Here is an 18,475-nt window from a genome sequence, read left to right as displayed (position 1 = left end):
CCACATCTCTACTTGATGGGGCCTGATTAGCTTGCAATTCCTGAAAGCAGTGAAACAAACAGTGCACTTCCAGAAAGAATCTCCTTATTTAACAACTAACACTTTGGGATAAAAGGAAGAAAAGAGTGGACATTCTTTCCTGAGGCTGCCTTCAGGTTGTAGGCCCTAAAGGTCTCTTCCAGAATGAAGCAGGTGACAATGAAGAAGGGCAAGGAAGGTGACTGAGATGGAAGATACAGTCAAAATGGTAAAATCCTGGGAGAAGGGCTATAGAAGAAAAGAAAGAAAATGAAAGAAAGGAAGGAAAGGAGGGAAAAAGGAAGGAAGGAAGGGAGGGAGGGAGGGAGGGAGAGAGGGAGGGAGAGGAGGGGAGGAGAGGGGAAATAAAGAAAAGGAAGAAAAGGAAGGGAAGGGGAGGGGAGGGAAGGAAAGAAACAGGATTCACCTCCCTTATGGGACCTTGCAGAAAGCCCGCAGAGAATACCCAGTCGTGGAAATGGCTAAGATGTTGCACTCAATGCATATCCAGGAGAAGGTACGTGCTTCCTGAGGAATTTGAACCCAGTTTGGATTCAGCAATAGAGTACACTGAGATGGATGAGTGCAAGCTGTACAGGAGGGCCTCAGGCTGCTATGCCTGTCCCAACCTGGTCCTACTATTCTACAGAGGAAGAACCCTTGCTGCAGAGAAATAAAGCCCTTCAAGACAGTTTCTGAATCTCAGGCAGAGCTGGTTTCATGGACATGTGATCTGTGCAGTCCACAGGGCCCCACATTCAGAAAAGCCCCAAGTTCAGAAGAGTCCCACCCTTGGTTTAATGCTCTGCTGTCACCTACTTGAAATGCCTATTACTTTTTAAATAGGGACCCCAAATTTTAATTTTTCAATGGGCCAGCAGATTACACAGCTGGTCCTCTGCTTTTTGTTTGTTCTCTGAATTTTCTTTTTTTTTTTTCCTGAGACAGTCCTGCTCTGTCACCCAAGCTGGAATAAAGTGGCATGATCTCAGCTCACCGCAACCTCTGCCTCCTGGGTTCAAGCAATTCTCCTGCCTCAGCCTCCCAAGTAGCTGGGATTACAGGCATGAGCCACCACGCCCAGCTAATTTTTGTATTTTTAGTAGAGATGGGGTTTCGCCATGTTGGCCAGGCTGGTCTCGAACTCCTGACCTCAGATGACCCACCCACCTTGGCCTCCCAAAGTGCTAGGATTACAGGCGTGAGCCACTGTGCCCAGCCTGTTCTCTGAATTTTCAAATGCCTCATAAGACTTGGATTTTTATACTACATTTTTACAGGCAACTTGTTTCATGGGCTATTTACACTCTATGAGACCTGGTTGTCCTAGTTTCTCAAAAATTTATATTTAATGCAGAGAATAGCATTTTTTTCACTTCATCCCTAATACATGCTCCAAGCTGCAAACCAAAATGTGTTAAGTATGACTGTCAGAGCTCAAGAAAAAGCAAGACACAGATGTCACTAATGGGCAGAAATGGGGGTATGAAGGGACAGGATGCATTTTTAAACTCAAGGAGCTGTGAGAGTCTGAACTACTTATAAAAAAGCAGTTCCAGATACCAAATATGCACATGTGTACACAAGTGCATGCGGACATATAGCACACATATCCACAGAAAACATTCGCAACGCCACAGGCCCATGATGTCCTTATTCCCATCTCATGTAATGTAAATTTACAAATGCAGAGACCATTTGGTCCTTACAGTGCTGCCCTCAAAGAAAGAAGGAAAACCAAATATAAATGCATACAATGGAAGAGCAAGTAGTTATTAACAATCATACAGAAGACAGTTGTATTATACCGGAAAATACTCTGCTACAGAATGAAAGAGCAGCATGTAACAAAACAGTATAAGGAACATCATGTATATATTTTATCTTTTTAAATATGAATAGTATATTCATATATATATATACACACACAAAGAGATACACTCACATATATGTGCCAATGTAGATATCTGCATTCACAAGTATATGTAAATATGGTTATGGAAATCATTATGATCCCAATGGCTATGTGACTCAGTGAAAAATCAGTCTCCACTTTCAACCCCATTCCCCTCATGGACAAACGCGTGACTCGGCTCTGATTGTCCCTTAGGTCTTCTGGAGTTCTGACAAGTCCCTACCTGAGGGGTCAGGGGAGTCCCAGAAGTTCTTCCATTAATACTCCAAGTCTCGAAAGCAAAGTGGCCCCCACTGCCTCCTCATTCTTACAGGAAACTTTAGTGCTCACTTGGCCTGGGTAAAGAAACACTTTGTTTCCTGTTTTCTTTTTTTTTAATAAGATATGGCTATGGATAAGGGCTATAGATATCTTACAATCTAGGAATATTTTTAAAACATTTTTTTCTGAGTTATTCATTGTAAGACTCTCCCCAATCCAAGGGTGAAGGACACTTGGATGCAAAACAATGCCAGTTCAAGTTCAAGGGAAGCGTTCCATCCTCTTTCAGCCTCCACTCAGCTCCCTGACACACAGTCCATGGTCCGGCTCCCTGGGATTTTCCCATTCAGAAAGGGAAGCTGTTCGTTGAGCCAGCCTCTGTGACCACCCATGATCTGAATTACCCACAGGTATTCGAAAATACAGAGGGATCCGGCATAATTAAGAGCATTAAGCAATCATCTCAGCCCAAGGAGGCAGTTGAAGAAAAGAACAGAGTTTGGGCAACACTTGGGGAAATAAATTCCACAGCCTTTCACCAAGTTGAAATCTTGGCTTTGGACACACATAAAAATGAGCCTGGCCCGATCTTAGCTCTCAGTGGACATCTGCCAGATCACAAGATTTGACCCAATTGGCCTGCCTTACCATAGAGAAGGCCACTGCTGGAGCAGCAGATGGTACTGCTGGTAAGAGCCAACGTGGATGGACAAGGCTGTGGCAGGGAAATGGCAGAGCACAGCTGGCCCCAGCCTGGGTAGGAGCCTTTGCTGTGAAGAGAATCATTTTTGTAATGCATTTTTTAAAAATAACATCAATCTGATTTCCTTCTCTCGTAGACTTCAATCACTTTTCAAGTCCTACAAAACAATGCTAATTAATCTATTATTTTCTCTCTTGTCACTAGGTACTGTCCTACAGTAGTAAAACTGCTAAACTCTATCCACGGAGAAATGTCTGCTACAGAGAAATGTGTTAGAAATGCTTTGTTGACAAGGAAGGTAGAATCAGTTGTTTTTCCCTTAAGGTTTTAGTAACCCAGGAAAAGATGCTAAGTTACAAGTATTACTTCTCTTTAAACCATTACTAAGTATGATCTTATTTGATATGAAAAACTCAATTAAAAAAAAATTAAAACTGCTGTCTAATGGGTGATACCGACTCTGATAGGCCCTGGTTAACGCAGACCAGTCATTTAAAAAGAGCGTTATCCAAACATTGCCCCTTTGTTATCATTTTCCCCATTCTTCAGGGAAACACTGTCTACCTTCACACTCATTTTGTTTAACATCTCTGGTCATTTATGCTATTTACTGAGTATCTGATATTCTTAATAAAATGTCAGTACAAATAACCAAGTTGTCTAGGCGGAAAAAAAATTAAGTTTTTCCAATCTTCCCTGGCTGGTCAAGGTAAACATTTCTAGATGGCCCGAGTCAGTTAGCCAGGCTGACAAAAATGTCTTTTCTCTTTCCTCTTAAATTACAAAAGATGATCATTTTACTCAGCAATGAGCCTGACTAAATTGAAACTCTGTACATCAGAATTAAATATGTTCTATCTACTCAAAATGAACAGTGTATTATTTATCACTAATACTTAATGACAAAAAAACCGATAACTTTCCCCGATTATACCATGGATTTCATCTAGTCTCGCATCATCGATTCTTTTGGTCATTAGCATAATCACAGAGCATCAACTCTGGCTTATGCAGCAAGTTTGATAACAGAGATGAAAGTAGACACACACTATTTTAAAAACATGTTCCGATTTTCATCTAAGTATATCTTTATTTATATGGCTTTCTTACCATAAAGATGCCAGTCCTTTAAAATATGCAGAAATCACTTTCTACACTGAAGAACAAGGTGCTATATCATAACAAGGATACAGAAGTATAAAGCGCCTGTTAATTAAACATGGCTTTTTAACTCGCTACCCTGCATATGTAACTGTTAAGTTCTAAGCCAAGTCTTTAAATAAGAAAGAGAAAATGGCTAGGCTCCTTCAAATGAATGCTTTGCCTGTTTTTTTCCTTAATGTAAGAGATCAGCCACTTGATAGATTATTTTTTTAATCAAATTCCTTGATAAATGGTTGAGGTTTTAAAGTTTTTTCCCCCAAAACACAGGCAAATGAACAAATTAGGAAGTTCCAGTCAGGACTGATGGTTTCTTATGAATCTGAAATTTTCAATGTACAGAGTGCTGCTGGGTTTTAGGCTCAAATTTAAAGAACTTGTCTTGAATTAATATCCAGTATTTCAAAATGTTCACATGGAAAATCAATAAGCTATAGCTACATGTATCCACATGGATGAATTTAACTATTGATTTTTTTTAAAAAAGCAAGTTACTAAAGAACACATATAGTAGGATGGTATCGGAACAAACCTTGAACATGCAAAACAAAATCCTGTATTTTGAGGAATCCTGTACATGCATACACATTAAAAATACAAAGAACTACACGAGATGAAAACCACCCAGCTGCAAAACAGTGGTAAAGTAACCTCTAGGAAAGAAAGACAGAAGTAAGATGAGGATGGGATATTCCAGGAGCCTCTCCTACCTGAACCAGCAGCATCTTCTTTCTTAAGCTGAGCTACAGGTACATGTGTGCTCACTGATTTATTCTTTGTTCCTTTTTTGTGCCTTACATATTTCACAATGAAAATGGAAACGTAAGCACACAGTTTTAAGATAAATATCTTTGTAAATATCAGCCTGATTTCTTTCTTTAAAAAGGAAAGTTGAGTTGTTCTCAACTCACGTAACAAAGTGCTTGAGGCCAAGGCATCACACTCTATTCAATAATTCGGGCACTGGTTACAAATACTGAAAAACCCAGCAACCCAATATAAAATCTATTTCCACCGCTTTTCAAAAGTTCTTAGGATTACCTTATATTTAAAGAATTCTTTAACCTCAGGAGTCTGCTGTAGGAAAGTCACTTCTAACAAAGAGATACTCTGTATTTAGTAAATGTGACTGTCCTGCTTCTCAAGCAAAATAAAAGCAAACACAGAAATGAGATTTCTCTCTTAAGTACTTTTTTGAGTTGACATAAATACACACACGGAAAAATATGCAAGAAGCATACCTTGGGTGTGATTTCAGGACAAAGAGGTATCAGAAAAGGTGAACTTTCGCCAGGTGGAGAGTCCCTCCACCCCCACCGCCACCCCATCCTCATCCCAGAATACTTAAACCTTTTGCTGCAATTGCCGTAAGGATAGCAAGACAAAAGGGAGAAGCACCCCAAGTCAGCAGCAAGGAGGATAACTTGCTTCTACAAGTATAAGAATTTGTTGTAAGCTTACCAAAGTTACGGCTGCATGTTTACTGTCAACATGCATCACACTGCAACAAAAGCCATTATTTAGAAAATAAGACGAACACATCTAAGCAGCTGAACCCTCCTTAAACCCAGAGAAGGCATGCAAAACAACAGCAGGTCTGCAACAACATGCCTGATAGAGCCCATAAAAGAAAACTGGGGACTGAACGATTTTCTAATAGACCATTTTCTCCAAAATTATTTAAAGTTGCTTATGGACAGCAATGTTATCTGAAGATGCCCCACCCCTCCTTCCCAAGGCTCAACTAGCTTCTTTCCAAATAATTAAATGGGGCAAACTTTCTATTAGAAAATGTCTATCATACATCACTAAAAAAAGGTCTGTCATTGATTCCCTAATGAAGTATCAGTTAATTACTTAACCTTTCTTAATGAAATGATTAACGTTTCAACAAACAAGGCGGAATGATTTCACATCAAGCTGTAGATTACCAGCGACAGTGGTAACTATGTGTCATCTACCATTGCGCCCTCTATTCTTTCAATCAGCTCCATGTTTCATCTTTCATAGAGATTCTTTGTGCAGTGGTAGACACTCTCTACTTTTAAAATTTGGCCCTTGAGAGTTTTTTGTAAGTGCCTCAGGGTCAGAATGGTAATTTTGAAAGTTTTTATTAGAGGAATACCCCCAATGCTACCTAAACCTACAGACAAAGCTAACTTGAAGTTCTAAACATAAAAACAATTGCCAACTTTTTGGCAGCTATTAAAATAAAGCCACACCCAAAGTCAAAATGGAAATTAAAAATTAGGTGTGGGCATTCTGGACACATTATTACCAGGTAACTTCAAAAGGCACATTATTAATACAGATGAAAAAATGTCTGAACAACTTTTACTTAAATAACTCTTTTGATCTTAGTGGTTAGATCTTTAGTTGAAGCCCTGAATATTTAAACAAGCCTCCTTAGCATTTTATCTTCCTTTATTTCATAATCTTGTAGGATGCCGCCTTCTTAGGATTCCGGTTTCTTTATTTGTGTGGCATCGTTGGCTAGGCCATTTCCATCAATATTCGTGCATGCCCCATCACATACGATAGAGAATTTCCCAAGATGCTCGGGAAAATCAAAACACTTCTGCCAGCAGGGTTAATCTAAAGAGCAAACAGTTACGATTTTAAAATTAAGATGGAATACTCAGAAAAAAAAAATTCTAGAGAGCCATCTGACACTAACTGGTAGCTACAGCATGACAACATCCATTGGGAAACATGGATGCAGGCAAGACAAAATTCAAAAGGAAATTATCTGATACTGACATTTGGTGAAAAACACCAATGTTCCAGGTTGTTCCTATCACTTTATTGAACTGTGAGGCTCTTGTTCTGCCTCTGTTTCTCTAAGTCTCTAAGGTTTCTTTTTGTGACCTCCTGAAAAAGGAGCCCTGTTTTCCTCTCAAGTTTCACAATGGCCAACCAACTCAATTAAACCCTTAAAACGGGTTGCAGGCTTTCCTCCAACTCTGATAATTGACGGGTCCAGTTTTCCCACTTTGGTGGGCATCAGAACCATGTGGGATGCTATTTAAAAACACAGATGCTGGCCCCACCCCAGATATGGCACATCCAGGAGTCGTGCAACTGTGTCTGTGTTGGGAACAACAGCTCTGCTGTGATTCCAATACTCGTGCTTGGTTAAAAACCACCGTTTTTCATTCGTAATCAAAATCCAAATATATTAAAAAATAACACGGGATGGGCCTAAAGATAAAAACAAAGAAATAATCAGTAAAATCCAAGTGAAGATAGAGATTTCAGTTCCAGAAATCTGGCAGAATAAATCACTTAATTCACAGGTCTCTAGTATGCATCAGAATCATCAAGGGAAGTTTGTTACAAATGTACGTTACCATGTCAGTCAGCAAAAATCCTGACTCAAGGATCTGTATTTTAATAACCTACACACACACACAGAGAGAGAGAGAGATACAGATGCAGGTGAGCAAGGACCTCACTTTGAACCAGGCTGAATTAGGACCAACAACGTCCCTCCACTTCAGACATGAGCATCCACTTCCATGTCTGTGCTCACCACCAGAAGGGGAAGCCATCAGTGCCACTGGTCATCAGGAGGTAGGCACCAGGGCAGAGGACACTCAAGCAAAACTCACATCACATCCTCCCCCACAAAAGCTGCGGTCACTGTCCTGAGAGCACCAAGAACATCTTTTAAAACTGTGAGTGATAACAAAGCCCTGTATCCTTGGATCCCTAGGCTCAAAGAACATATGTTAAATACTACCCCTAATTCAAAAGCAGGGAACCTGGAGCAGAGAAAGTCACATTACGACTCAATTGCACAGCTGGGAGGGGGAAAGGACACTTCGGAAATTCAGTTTGATGCCAGAAATATTCTTCAGTGTCCTAGTAAACAAAGTGAACCACAAAATTAGCTAAAATCAGAGCATCTGGCAAAATGTGGACGTCCACCTGACTTACAAGGAATTAAAATAAATATACGTCCAAACATAAAACTTGGAGAAAATCTTTGTCCTATCTTAAGCAAATCTATTCTACTGAACATAAACAGGGCCCAATAATCCCACATTCAGATCCATTTTTCCCTCAGTAAATTGTCCTGTAACATGCTAGCCTCTGATATCTTCAAACGGTTGAAATCAAACAGAATGACATGAGCTTTCTATTCAATGATCCCATTTCAGCTATTTATCTGAATTAGCAGCAGTTTGATGAAATACACTCATCACAACATGATTCTGAGTATAGAGAAGTAAATAGTAAACAGAACACTGGAACACAACTGTGTATGTATTCATATTCCCTTTTTTAAAAAAACTATTTTATTAAAAATGTGATTTGGAAGGAAAGTGCAATTAGCTTTGCACAGGCACTGCTGAGATGTTCCCGAACACACCAGACATATGTAAATATTTCGTGATATCAGTTCCATTTGAGTAGACCTGTCAAGATATTTACAGGGCTTGACAGTACTTCTGTCTTTAATTAAATTTTTGCCCAGATACTTTAATATAATTTATATAGATTATTAGTTGTCAGAATCTAATATAAATTTTGTTTACGATTTAGTTACTTTAAGTACTCAGATTGAAGGAACTAATTTAACCCTACAACTGAGCAGCTGTAAGCATCAAGGCCAAACCATTAAAAAGCTCCCACTGCCCTTTGCACTCTCCCAATAATCTTAGATTATTACAACTGAATTGTAAATTTCATGGCACTAAACTGAGTCCCCCTCCCCTCCTTTTTAAATACAACAGCTTGGGGAGGGTCATGAGGAAACACCCATTTACACCTGTTCAGGTACTGGGTAGGTTCTTCCTTTTAGGCAACTGGTTCTCACAGTGGCTGGCTAGATAGGAAACATTTTTTTCTCACTCTAAGTCCCATAAAATAACTACCGAACAAACACCTGTTGTGTACAAGGCAGGGCACGTGTTAACAACGGGCATCAGGGCATTGCAAAAAGAAAAACAAGCCTTGCAGAGACATCCACAAGTCAATCTGGTCAATATATTTCACGACTGGGTAAAACAACAGTGCATGAGAAGAACACAGCTTCTGGCACAATCTTCTTGTGAATGGGAGCTGACTTCTAAACAAGGCTTGAAAAATGCCTTAGCACAAACTGACTGTAATTAATAAGAATAATTTATTAAAGAAACAAAGAACAATGTCTAATTGTCTTTCCCGACTGCCATGCACTTTCCCCCACTGTACTTCCTCTTTGCAGAATACTAGCCTTGCAGCCCTAATTGCAAGAACATTATCTATGGGATGCAAAACAAAAACACTTCTAGAAATCAAATATTCCTTACAACATTTATTTTTAGGTTGGCGACACAAGCCAAATCTGCTTAATTTCCATTAAGCACATGGTCACATGCACATTGAAATAAACTACAAACGTCCCAGAGAAAAAAAAAAAAAAAAACTATCATGCAGAAGATACCCCAAATTTCACCAGGTTTGCCCATTTCAGGAACTCGCCTCATCTCATGGCCTGCTGGCATTCCAGCTTTTGGAGCCTTTAACCTTAATTCATCCAAGTACCGTAGAAGAGAAATATGTTGAAAAATCAGTTTAAGATGGTTCCTTGGATAGCGTATGTATAGCAAAGTGGCCTGCAGAGTAGAGTAACAAATCACAAGAAAGATCATTAAAAAAAAAATGCATGGGCCCAAGTGCAAACCTACTTGGCTTGCTGGCTTGTCTCACAAACTCAATGTTTGATCACCTGGTGGGACTAACTACTATCAACCTAAAAAAAAAAAAAAAATTCCCCTGCAAATAGTAAAAGTATATGTTGGCTCAGGTATAAAGTTCACCTGTCTATTCAGCAGATGCCTTTCTTGAGGTTATTTTCTTTAGAAAACAAACCCCGACCTGCTTGAGAGCTTTATATACTCTAGATTCAAAAAAACACATTTAAAAAGAAAAAACGGCCAATCATTGCTTGTATAGCAAAAATGGCATTTACTATGACTGAAATCTATAAAAGAAGTGTGACATCTAACAGGATAAGGAAGAAAGGAAAAGCCCTTAGCAAAAAATATATATATATATATATATATATAAAAACAAAAATACCACCTGTATAAATCTAGCCATGCTCTGGAAACCCTTTCTTGGTTGTGGAGAAATAGCTCACGCTGAATGCCTTGAAGTTGCAATTAAATTGTAGTAATTTAAGATTATCGGGAGAGCAAAGGGCAGTGGGAGCTCTTTGGAGGGTTCCCCTCCCCACTTAATGCTCTGCAGTCAGGGGTTAAATGAGTTTCTTTAATGTAAGTACCTTAAAGTAACAGAATCATAAACAAAATTTATACTATTTTCTGACAGTCTGCAATCTACTTAAGTTTTATTAACGTATACCTAAAATTATTTTTAAAGGACAAAATTCTTGCTATACCCTGTAAATATTCTTGGCATTCCCACTGAAATGTGATAGGTACTATAACACCTAACCTTGTCTAAACATACATACTTTTTGAGATGTGGAATCTTACAAGATAGCGTTTCAAAATTCAGTTTGAGTCATAAGTAAAACATGAAAACCAAATAAATATGCACAATAAGATTGGCTGCAAAGAGGAAGCTGGGTTCAAAAGAAGTTGTCACATCTGCTATATTCCTTCTCTTTCTTAATTTTGGCATTGGACTCGCTGCAATATAAATATATTTGAAAAATATCACAATTCTTCTGTTAATTTAAACAACTGCTGAAAACAGACATACCCTTCAACAGAGCCTAAGATGCAAATTTACAAGGCCAGGGGTATAGTCTTAAAAAAGGCAAAGAAAAACTCAGTAACAGAAAACCATGCCTAGGCTCAATATTAACTCAGTTAACTTTTGCTATTGTAAGTATAAGTGATTTAACTAGAAAATATTTATAGCTTTTTCAAAACATTACATATTGCAGAAAATTGCCTAATAGCATCCATGTGTATGTTTAACTCACATTGCTTAATTATAAAGGTATATCTAGTAAAAACTACAGACTTTGAAACATGTTGTGCACCATGGTTATGAAACTCTGGCTTATAAAAAATATATAAACTGCTTACTATGTGACCGACACTTGTTCATTAAAAATATAATCCTTAAATGACAATTATTTTTATTCTTCTGCATGTGTTTACTTATCCTACTTCCCACTTTGTTCTACTTAATTTAAAATGACATTTAATTTGGGGATAGTTTATCCCAGAAAAAAAAAGAAGTGTTACACAGTTTATACTCCAGGATTTAAATATAAACACAAAATCTTAGAGACATCTCCAGCAATATAAACCCCTTATTTGAGACAGTTAATTTGAATAGTTGATGTTGCTTTCATTATACTTTGATAAACCTGTGAAAACAAAATGCTACAGTAATTACTGTTACTACTCCCTTTAAAAATGTAAAGCAGTTAAATTTTCCTAGACAACAAGCAAGGACAAGTTACAGAGAACTTGAATAAAAGTAGCAACGTGGTCATGTTGAATGTCAATCTAAAAAAAGAGGTTATGTCTAATCTGGAGACTGCTCTCTCTCGCCTTTTTAAATTCCAAGAGTGGGCTGACACAAAACTTCATCACCAGAGATTTTTTTTTCTTTTTTTTTTTTTTTTTTTTTTTTTTTTTTTTTTTTTGAGCTTCACATCAGATTTAAACCCTCACATACAAAACCTTGGCTTCTCTGACAAGGCAGATCTTCTAAACTCAATGTGAGAAAACGTTATCTAACTCTAGTGTAGGAGTCTAATGTTGGTAAAAAGAATTCCATTGCACAGTTCTTGGTAGCAAGACAGCCTCTGGACGACTTAATATTCCTTTAATACATTTTTGGGTGGCATTCTCCTCATAAAGAAGGATACATTAAAAAATAATAATAACTTGGTTAGCGACTCGGCATCCATAAGGAATTCAAATGCTGCCCAGACAGGGGCTGAGTATTTCCTTCCAAGTGAGCCTTCGCTTGCACAACAAAGATTAGCATTTGCAATGGTCCATTTCTGCATAAGTGAACATATAGCCTTGCTGCTTGATCGAATAGTCCAGGGTTCTCCGTGTAGCAGCTCCTGACAACCACCCAGCAGCAGTTCTGTTTGATCTCCCCTGCTTCCTTAATTTGGGTTGTCAAGGTTCAGCAGTTGGAGGCTGTTTACTTTACTTTTCCAAAAAAAAAAAAAAAAAGTGATTTTTTTTTTTCTCCCTCTCTCTCATACAATGACTAATCCAAAGTCTAAGGGGGGTGGGGGATGCAGCCAGTGGCAAGATGTTAAACCTTTTTTTTTTCCCTTTGCAGTGAGATTTTAGCTGACACCTTTTGAATGGTAACTAGTTGAGTTCCTTTTTTATATTTTTCTTGCTCTTCAATTGTAAGACGTTTCAAATAGAAAGACAGAGAGGGGGGAGAAAAAAACATTCCAAATTTCTGAAACTGTGAGCCGAGTTTTCTTTTCCTGGACCCAAAGGAATGGGTATTTCCACTTTGAGAATCAAAACTCCAGTGGAATTCTAAAAAAGATTTGATACATTTCTCTCTGGAACAGAAAAATAGCAGGAACTCCTCTTTCTCAATTATGTAGGCTCTCCCTGGGTAGAAAACACCTGAAGTCTTACTATTTCTTTTAAAATTCTAGTTTACACATCTCCCTCCAAATTGATTCTTGCTGTGGAAAACGGGGATGGGGGAAAGGGGATGGAATGGAAAAATTTTGCAGCGATTCTTCAATATATTTTCAGTAGCAGAAAAATTCCTTTAAATATCCTTGAGGTCTTCTCAACTCAGCTATTGTCCAAGTCCTAAACCCTTAAGTCTACGTACAACCAATGGTGAAGTGTAGACGGTTTGAATGTACAGACGCCTTTCAAAGGGAATCCAGAATGCTCCTCCGGCATTCCTGTTTAAAGAGCAGTGACAAAAAAGAAAATGCTAACTTGGAAAATACCTGTGAGCAGATATGAGCGCAATTTCAGCCCCTCAGAAGTGGACTGGAGAAGGTCAAATGCAACCAAATGAAATGTTTATATTAATTTCATTATTCTGCCCAAGCCTCACAGATGAGGGCTTGGGGGGTGGGGAGGTAGGGAAGAGGAAGAAATAAGTTTCATTTTGGGTCTTCTGGTAGAGCAAAAAGAAAATGAATTAAGACGAAAGCATAGGATGAGCCCAGACTAAATCAATACACTTTGTAATCAGCCCAGCAAGAGTATTTGGACACAATGACTTGGAAATAATTAATAGTTATAAGAGGGGAGTGGGGTGAGAAGGGGGGCGAGGATGTCACCATATTTTATCGGAGCACTTTACACTCCACGCTAAACTTTGATCTCCAGATTTTCGGATTTAGGAAAGAAAGAGGGAAAAAGGGTCGGGGCGGGGGGGGGAAGAAGTCCAGTATTTCGAAGCACCTACCGGCCTGAGGATGGGCACATTCCTCGCTCCCGTTGCCTTATCGCTAGGCTCGCGCCGCCCCGGCTGGCTCTTTGGGGACGGAGAACCCCTAGTGCCGCCCGGGGCTCTCCGGTGTCCCTGGCCCCCGCGCCCGCGGCCGCCTCGACTTACCCGCGGAGTCCGGGGAGGGAGTAGGAGCGCCGCCTTCACGCCCGCGGAGGAGGCGCCGGCAGCACCATGGTCCCCGGCGCCGCTGCCGCTGCCCCCGGCCCGCTCGCTCGCTCGCCGCGCGCTCTCTTCCTCTTGCAAACTTTCGGGTTCTGCGGTCGACAAGAAACCGGGGCGACCCTCAGCAAATCTTCCCCGTGCAGGCTGGGGGGAACTGAAGGGGACGGGACGGGTGAGTAGGCCGAGGGGCCAGGACAGAGAGGGCAGCGGGCTCCGAGGACCCGCGAGTGCGCGTGGAGGGAAGAGAGGATGCGGCTCAGGGAATCCCTGCAAGGATCTCGAGACCGGGAAATCGGCCCGAGCCAAAGTCTCAGCACCTTCCCCAGGATCTCACAAAGTTGCAACAACAAAAAGGAGGGGGGGGGGAATAGGGGGAAGGGGGTGGGATAGGGATACGATCGCGGGCGCAAGGTTTGGAGTTACAACTGTTTATTTAGTCCTATTCTCACAGGGGGCGGGAGCTGCGCGGGAATGGGGGGGCTGCAGGCAGCGATTTCGAAGCAAACACTTGGGAGGGGGCCATGCGACTTTGTTTCTGGGCGCTGAGCTCCCCAGCGCCCGTATGTGTCACTGCCAGTCTCCCGGGACCAAGGCGGAGCTCACAACAGGTGGGGAGGGGGGCTCGTCGAGGGCCAAAAAGGAGAAGGAATCTAAGTTTCCGAGCGCGACGTTGTCTGAAAAGGAGGGAGGCGGGAGGCGGGGGCGAGGGGAGGCGGAGGCAGCAAATGACCGCGACCCCGCGGCAACTGGCAAACTCCTCGGCTCCCGGCGCCGCCGCCACCGCCGTGGTCCCCACTCGAAGCGCACGCCGCCTCGGCTCGCTGGCTCCAGGGAGTCGTCTCGGCGGGACAGGAATAGAGCGCAGGGAGCTCGGGAGGAAGGCTGCGTGCAAGCCACGGACGGAGAGCCATCGGCCGCCAAGACAGGGCCGGAGGGACAAGGCGACACGCGCGCGTCGCAGGACAAATCGGAGCTTGGGAAATCTCCCCGTTCCCCAAGCTTCAGAGGGGGGTAAAATCAGAAAATGTGTGTGATGGAGGGAGAGGGATCCGGGCGCGGCGACTCCTCGCAGCGCATCCGGCTCCCGCACCCGCCCGTGGATCTGGCCACTGCTGTTGCGGACTCGTCTCGGGAAAGCCGGGGCCGAGCGCGCGTAGGGGTGCGTGTCTGGCTGGGGGTGCGCAGGTGCGTGTTTGAATTTTCCGGGCTCAGAGGGGGTGGCGGGAGAGCTTCCTCGCCGCTGACTCTCGGGGTAACGCGCGCGTGGCAGCGGGGAAGTTCCCCAGTGCGGGGCCCAGGGCCAGGCGCCACAGTCAGTCTGCTGAGGCCCGCGGGGCAGCTCAAGGGCACCGAGGGGGCACACACCCGCGGAGACGGAAGGGGAAAAGTTTGCTCCAAGTCTAAACTTTGGGCCTAGGAGGCGCCCGGCGCGCGCCCCCTCCCGCCGCGGCCAGGACCCGGGACCCCGCACCGGCCCAGCGCCCAGGCGGCCACCGGGCGCCAACGCCGGGCATCTAAAGTTGCGCCAGGCGGCCTGGGCTTATTGATTTCTCTCCCCAAGGCGATCGTGGAGAGCGCAGAGAGAAGCGTGAAGGGGCCTACGGGGAGGCAATCTCGCCTCCTCGCAGTCGCCACCGCCCCCGCCCCCATTTGACTTATGCAAATAAACCCAAAGGGTGCGGGCGCCGCCGGAGCTCCCTCCACCCGCGCGCCGGCCCGCAGCCCCCACCCATCCCAGAGCTGGGCCCCGACCCGAGGGGAGAGGAAGAGAAGGGAGGGCTGGGGGAGATGCACGTGGAGCCTGGAGGTGGAAAGTAGTTGTTTTTTTTTTTCCATTTTTTTCTTTTTCTTTCTTTCTTTCTTTTTTTTTTTTGTGCTGGTTGTTGTTGTTGTTTAAAGTGGCGGAAACAAGACAGGAGGCGGCTTGGGAAAAAGTGGAGCAGAAATGGAAAAATACAAACTCACCCGCTGCAAATGGTCTCTCGGTGCAAACTAAGGTGTTTTCGGGCCTTTCCCCGCGCGCGCCCACTCCCGCCCGCGCGCGCACCCCGCGCACACACTCACTCGCGCACACACGCGCGCACACACGCACTCCCGGGCGAGGGCCGGGCCGCCGCGAGTACAGCGTGCAACCGCCACACAATAAATAACAATAGATTCCTCCGCTCCGGACTAGCTTCCCGGAGCCCAGCCAGCGCCGGTGGCGGCGGCGACGGCGGCAGAGGCGCAGGCAGCAGCGGCCCGGGGGCGCCCCCCGGCCCGATCCTCGGCCTCCCGCAGGGGTCCCGTCTCCGCCTCACGCAACCCGCCGGGCACCCCAGCGGCCCCCCGAGCGCCAGCGCCTCCCTCTTTGCCGTTCTCCGGGGCGCTGGCACCCACCCCCCTCCCCCCCGACATCCCGGAACAAATAAATAAATAAGGCGCGCGAGAGAGGCCAGCACGTCGCGGAGGGAGATGTTGTTATTTTTTGCTGTTGTGCGTCCCTGACGTCACATCCACCTGCTGGGTAAACAACCGGGCTCCCAGAAAAAAAAAAAATCGCAATTGCCAAAGAATGGGGGGCGGGGGGTGGGGGGAGGGATCCAGGGAGGGGGAAGTGAGGGGCGTCCAGGCTGAATTGGGAAGAGGAGAGGGAGGCAGAGCCCCGCGGACCAGAGAGAGGAAGGGAACGCCAGAGCAGTCCCTGGCAACAGAGGGATCTGGCAGGAAAGACCTGGAAAATAAGGGGCATGGGGGCGGAGGGGGACATTCCTCAGGAGATGGGAAATGGGGGGGCCCATTCAGACAGCGGAAAAAACGAGAAGGGAGAGTGTTAACTACGGACGAAGATGGGAATGCGATGGCTATTTGCTTGGATTCTTAGCTTAAAATATGAAAGGGAGGGGAGAGGATAGCCTAGGATGTGAGTTTCCTCCAGTTAAAAGTGAAAGTGTTTTGCCATCAGTGACAGTTGAAGGAGAGGGAGGTGGGAGGTGGTGTTTTCAACCCCCTTTCTCCTCTCTTGTCCTCCCTCGGTCTATCCTCTTTCTTTCTGCACTTTGTCCAATGAAAGAAGGCGAGTTCGGGAGGTGAAAGTTCAGCAGAAGGACAAACCCCTGTTTGCAAGGAAACAGAAACCCCGCCAGCCAGCGAGGGGTTTTCTCCCGTTTCTCGGAATCAGGAGAGTGTGAATGAGGGACGAGCTTCTGCCCTGCCACTGCAGGAATGTGCAGTCGAGTCCACTTTGGGGGAAAGTGGCTGCATCAGGAACTGTGTTCTTGCCACGGTTCCTCTTAGGAAAACGCCTGGGGGCTAGCATGTCAGTCCGTTGTTTAACACAAATTACCTGCTCGCCCAGTGATCAGTCACGTGCAAAAAGCTTTGTCCAATTCTTTGAAAAGGTGAGATTTTTTTTTTCTTTTTGCGGTTTTTGAAGTTTGGTTGAATTTAGAAATTCGAAGGAATAAACTAAGAGACTGAATTAAATGTTTTGAAATATACATACATAAAACAAAAGACACTAGTATTTCTTTCACTTTTGTCAATACGCATAGAGAAGGAAGCAGAGTATGTGTTTCTGAAACGTGACTTGGAAAGCTGTAAGAACTCTGTCTTGTTGTTGTTGTTGTTGTTAACAGAAGTAAATTATTTCAGACCCATCACCACAGAAGTGGCCAGACTCCCAAACCAGCATTTCCAGCTACTGGCTGGATGGTGTACACCAGGCCAATTCTTTATGAGAATATATTAAAAGTCACCCTTGTGGATTCCTACAAAGTACTTCCCCTTGCGAGGAGGGGAGAGGCTTACTGTCCCTTTGGTCTTGAGACCAGCACAATTGTAGATAATATCCTGAAAAGGTTATTACAAATTCTTTCGGGTAATGCCCCTTTACAAATACTGTTAAACATTCATTTACAGAAGAATGTAAATCTCTATTTCAAGGGTAGCATAAGACTATCGCTTTAAAATTGTATCTTTCGCAAGTTAAAAAAATAAATAAATAAAGCCATTCGCTGATGCTACAGAATAAAAGAAAGAGATGCTGCTAAGGTAATTCCAGCCTGGTAGAATTCGCGTTGCATGCATGCTGCATAAAGTTCCATGCTATCCAGTCAAGACTGTTCACTGAATCTTTTAGACTAGAATCTAGACAAAATGCATTTTAGCTTGTATGGAATGTCCTAGCTTTCTAGAGGCTAGGGTTCCATGTCTTGTTTGTCAAGACATAAAGGCCTTAATGGCATGCCTACTGTGTTCTAGACCACAGAGTGGGCACAGAGGGATGAAAAAATAAATAAAATTCCTGCCCTTGAGGAGCTCACAGTCTACAGCTGTAAATAATAATATCTAACATTTATTAAATACTTACTATGACCTAGGCACTGATCTAAAAGCTTTATGTCAACTCAGTTAATACTGCCAACAACTCTTTGACATCACTGGAAATTCCATACGCTGAATTAACATGGAATTAAATGGAAATCTACAAGGTAGCCAGTCTATATTAAAAATGGTTTTTAATTTCTAAAGTACTTTATGCCAAATATAACATGTTTATGGTATATGCCTGACTGTAGAATTATAACTCAGGGAATAATGACTTATTTAAATGTAACAGATCTATTCATAGTCTGTAAAGAACAATTCATCCCCTGATCTTGTTTTTCAGATTAAGCAGTGTGTTTATTAAAAATTATCATTGCCATATTAAAAAGATCTTTAGATTGCTGCTAATTTTATTCTGCATTTTAACTGCCTTAAATTCTACAGTCACTTGCAAGTAGGGGCCACAGTCAGGTTGGCAACAAGTTTTGCAGACAAAAGGAAATCCTGGTTATAAA

The 18,475-nt window shown here is 43.1% G+C and overlaps 1 protein-coding gene across 6 annotated transcripts in view; it reads right to left on the bottom strand.

Annotated features, from left to right (window-relative positions):
- Positions 1 to 15,800, bottom strand: part of FOXP1 (forkhead box P1) — a 631,238-nt gene extending 615,438 nt beyond the window's left edge. For 3 of the 6 annotated variants that reach the window (XM_017954274.3, XM_009200346.4, XM_021933418.2), the window contains exons 1-2: positions 15,618 to 15,775; positions 13,596 to 13,744 (exon numbers count right to left, since the gene is read on the bottom strand). The gene's annotated coding sequence lies outside the window, so the exon portion shown is untranslated. The other 3 variants (XM_003894193.5, XM_021933399.2, XM_021933402.2) reach the window with 3 other exon arrangements.
- Between the last annotated feature and the right edge of the window lie 2,675 nt (positions 15,801 to 18,475).

This window comes from Papio anubis, chromosome 2 (genome assembly GCF_008728515.1).
Source record: "Papio anubis isolate 15944 chromosome 2, Panubis1.0, whole genome shotgun sequence".
Taxonomy (NCBI): domain Eukaryota; kingdom Metazoa; phylum Chordata; class Mammalia; order Primates; family Cercopithecidae; genus Papio; species Papio anubis.
This window is presented reverse-complemented; position numbering and strand designations above follow the sequence as displayed.